This window comes from Sinohyriopsis cumingii, unplaced genomic scaffold, assembly GCF_028554795.1.
Source record: "Sinohyriopsis cumingii isolate HCF-2022 unplaced genomic scaffold, ASM2855479v2 utg000938l, whole genome shotgun sequence".
Taxonomy (NCBI): domain Eukaryota; kingdom Metazoa; phylum Mollusca; class Bivalvia; order Unionida; family Unionidae; genus Sinohyriopsis; species Sinohyriopsis cumingii.
In genome coordinates, this window is record NW_028315944.1 from 1,280,100 (window position 1) to 1,284,683 (window position 4,584).

Below are 4,584 nucleotides of genomic sequence, written 5' to 3' on the forward strand. Positions count from 1 at the left end.
TTTTGATTGACTAGAAAAATGGAACGTTTCTGAAAGATATGCAATAGCGCTTGACCCCAATATATTTTATATGCTATTTTGTAGATATTAGAGAGTACTAGTCATAGTCCGAACAATTTCATTTGCGAAATTGTTCGAATGTGTTTGGTAAATAACTGTTTAAATTATCAGAATGTGTAAGCGGGTGTCACGCTTAATTTGGTTTTCGTTATCTAGAGGTTGACCGCCCTCGATATTATTGCGCAGTTCGAGTAAGTATAAATATAAGTGGTGAAACTTATAGGTGGAATAGATAGAGATGTGAGCAGATATATAGAACAAACCAACACGAGCCCCCGTACATGTAAATAAACAATTTAATCAATTACATAAAACAACTATGAGAATTCATTAAATCAGGAATATACTCTATTTTAGATATAAAACTTTCACCGAATTACAACCCCCCCCCAAAAAAAAATATATTTAAATAAAGTTGCCGATCTGTTTACTGATAGTTTTAGTTCATCATAGGATCAATTGAACAATCGAAGTCAATGCCTAGTGCGATTGCATAACCTATTTCTCGTTCACTCCACTTCCACTGTAGCTGTTCCTTCGATTCTGTCGGTCTTGCCTCTTTTGGTCCTCATTCTGTGCGTTGTACGTAGATTCACAGATACGTCACAGGTTACGTCTCATAATTCATCTCAGGATTAATACGTCGTACCATACGTCGTGGAATTAATACGTCACACCAAACGTCGCAGGCGCTATGTTCTCCCTTTAAAAAAATATAAATAGAGACAGTCTAAATTTTCTGTTGTTTATGATAACAGGGGCTTTTGCGTTATTCCCCCTCGTTATCAAATCTTACTATCGGTGCTAAACAGATGCTAAGGCTATCAGTCGGCTCCACATGTCCTATAATGACCCTAGTTAGTTTAATGGCTAATTCATCACGCATTAACATCACACATTAACACCACACGAGGCACAACGGTTCCGAGCCAGCCTCAATTTACACAAGTGAATAAATGAGATACATTACATGTTTTACTACGTCATTTCAGTCAATACATACTCTCCCTTAATCATACGTGAAATCTTCTAAATTCGGTGAATTCACACGGATTCTCGTAACTCATATTAACTAATGTAATGCATGAAATTCTTAGAACCTAATTCTTATGCAAACTAGACGACAAATTCAAACAATTGGTCAAACTTATCAACAGAATATTAATATACGAATTCATATGCATAAACTCAACAGTTATACTTCATAAAGCAAATTGACATATGAATGTAGAAATTAAATTCATGCAAATATAAGTTTAAAAAATCCAGCAAAGCATTATATATGGCATCAACAAATTAGACGGAATTGTCACAAATACCTTTGAGCTTTCAGCAATACTCGCTTCTACAACCAAATTTCTTCGTTGGTTTTTTTCGACACAGTTTTACGAGAGAATTTCTCTCCAAATTCTCACGAATATTGCTTGACTTGTTTTCTCTTGCAGAAAAGCTTAGACTGATTAAAACTTTCGATGTGGTGATATTAAAACTAGGAAATTTAGTGTGGGGAAACACGCCCCTTATTTGGCGTAACCAATTAGAATCAAATATATTTGCCGCCTTTTTCCATAGGCGCCAAACCTGGGGGCCATTTGACCTTCTACGTTGCGACTACTGGTCACTGGGAATTCTCAATTTGTGACAGTTTTACAATGAAATCAAACTTTACCGTGTCACTAATAGACCGTATGGCTGCTTTTTAAACAAATGCTTAATTAAGAATGAAATTCTCCCCTCGAAAAGACATTACTGATCATTTCAGTATGGCGATTTGATACGCGCCTGTCCCCATAAATCTAATTAATTTAGATCGCCAGAAATTTGCCCCTTCACAGAATGGTATTTTTAAGTACTGTGTCTCGAACGTTTGTTATTGACATTGCAAATATCACTTTCATTCTTTTACTTGCATGAAAGTATTATTTGTGACACAGTGAACTCGTCCACATGATTAACTTTATCATCTCGACTTTCAAATAGACGAAACAGCTTGCTTTCTAGTTTATTTTCCCAAAAATGTCCTAAATTATTTGCAATTAAAGTAGTTCCTAATATACCATTAGACAAACGTGTTATGCAACATGAATCTGTGCAATATGGAAAATACTGAACAATTCTGACAATGTGGAGTTAGATGAGAAAAAAGAGCATATAATAATTATTTACACGCTCAATCCCAGACAAGAAAAATACAAAACTATTTGTAACTTTGACACAGATATAAGTAGCTCTGATGCTGATAGTTTTACAAAATAAAAGCATGAAGAGAGAACCTTGATGGCAAAAGCGATTCTGTCTTAGTATTTGACATCGCATGATGTTTCAAAATATATTGAACAAAAAACGGACTGCTTTGTATTATTTTATTGCTTAGACAAGCGTGATATCTATTCGACTGCATGCTATTATTGTCGCAAAATTGATTCTGCCGAACTTAAGCAGTGCTATCACTGGGCTATAGGCAGGAACAAAGCATAATTTAATGGTTGGTGCTTCATCACGGTGCAACAGAAGATCCCAACATGTGTCGTCGTGGTTTTGGCTAATATTATTTGCCAACTGAATTTGAAAGAGAGCTAATATTTATTTTAAAATTATAACATGATGCCATTGGTCGCATTAGATAAATAGGAATGTAAAGCTGATGTAAAGAGAATGTATGTGAAGCACCAGCAACAATTGCAGAAATAATTTGGATAGCAAGAATTTTAGGGTGCAGAAAAACTATTTAAAAAAATAACTTCAGGAATAACTCAAACATTACCTGCACAAAGACGACAGACGAAGTACCCAAACAATTGCTGATTCTATGTTAGCAAAGTTACTGCAAGCGTTATATACCATGCAGAAAAAGCAAAACCAGAATTCAGAACAGCAGCTTCATGAACTAGAAAACTTTGCAGAAGAGGTATCACAAGTACAGGATCTCATCTAGAATCAGAAGGCCGCGTTCGAGCCAGCAGGTGATAAGCGTGATATTTATCGGCTTGAATAAAGATACAAAACCTTGTTGATATTGTGATGGTCTGATAAGATCAAAGAGAAGATATCGGTATCAGAAAAGGAGTACAGTCATTTGTCTCTCAGGCCAAATGTACACTTTAGCAGAAAAGCTGGCCAAGGTGACAAGGAGTTAAGAAAGCTGGTTGATGAAGAGAACAATGCCAGAACAAACTTCTAAAAGATCCTTGATAAACTTAGTCGTCAAGCCTGGCACTGATCAAATCCCAAATAGGTATTTTCATCAAATACTACAAAAAATTCACGTGAACTTGTCGAACAGCTAAAACTGTTAGGAACAAGCAAACAAGCTGTTAACAACGCATTGAAGTTGATAATGACATCACTGAATTACTAGATCACTTATTCAGCAAAGTTTACTTATTTATCCAGAATACAAGGTTGTTTTTTTTTTTACAATGCTCTAATATACTCACATAAAAAATATATTCTTGTACGACTCCAAGTTTTCTCAAGGAAGCATCAATAATTTTACTGTTCTTTACAGCACGCCCATTTAAAGATCTCAGGCAGGATCATATAACGCTCTAGGCGGTCACAGTCATGTCATTTATAGCTTTTGTGCTAATGCGCCACGTGTCTCTGTAACGACAGTAATGCACACGTCACTAATTTACTATACAGCAACTAATGTGTCTAGTATTCTAGAATTCGTTTTCTATTACAGACGAAACAGGAAACAACGTGAAATTACATAATGAGCGCGAAACATTTTACTCGCAACTGATATCACAAGACGAAATAATGAATCGACTTTTATAGCGAGACCAACACGAATTAAGTGCAGAAAAATCATGGGAGGATTTTGTATGAATACGTGGTATGAGAGCTGCAGTGTTTCCAGGTATATCGAGAAATAAATTGGTCTTCTGTCCTCGAGTTTTGCAATGGGCGCCGCATCATCAGCGGAAGTGTGGCAGGAAAAAGGATTGTAGAAAACGGTTTGCCTACGTCTGCAGAAGTTAAGGAGGCTAATAAGGCAATTGCGCCTTCGAAAGAAGCTCTGCGCGTGAGCTTTTTGATTAGTCTCCAATTGATGAATCTAATACAGAATACGAACACTTGGACGAGTAAAGCTGAAGTGAATAAAGCTGGAACAGGAATTATTATTACAAAAGATGAATACATTTACTAGCCTCATAATAAAGCTGTATTTGAAGTCAGATGATATCTGCAAATATCTGCTGCCCACCTACTGAAGTTGCTGCTGCTGTAAAGGTAGCTTTGGTAAATAATTACAGGAGCTTATCTAAGACTTTGCGAGATCAGCTTAATAAAAAAGAGAAACATTAGCAAATATTTGCCTGTTGCCAGGCGCAGTTATGAATTTCTTTTCTATGAGCTATAGAGATGACCATAACAAACGTTATGCGTCTTATATGTTTGGTACAAAGACACAAGAATTACAACAAATATCAATAAGTTCAGATAAGATGTTTCACTTCTTTCTAGGGTTGTTTCTGTTACGCCAGGACCAATTGAAATCCGTGCTGCTATCCGAAA

The 4,584-nt window shown here is 36.0% G+C and overlaps 1 long non-coding RNA gene across 1 annotated transcript; it reads right to left on the reverse strand.

The window, feature by feature from the left end:
• Positions 1 to 338: 338 nt before the first annotated feature.
• On the reverse strand, positions 339 to 3,889 carry LOC149772992 (uncharacterized). The gene is made up of 2 exons (XR_016417508.1): positions 3,498 to 3,889; positions 339 to 763 (listed from the first exon to the last, which is right to left on the reverse strand). It is a non-coding gene; the product is annotated as an uncharacterized LOC149772992 (long non-coding RNA).
• Between the last annotated feature and the right edge of the window lie 695 nt (positions 3,890 to 4,584).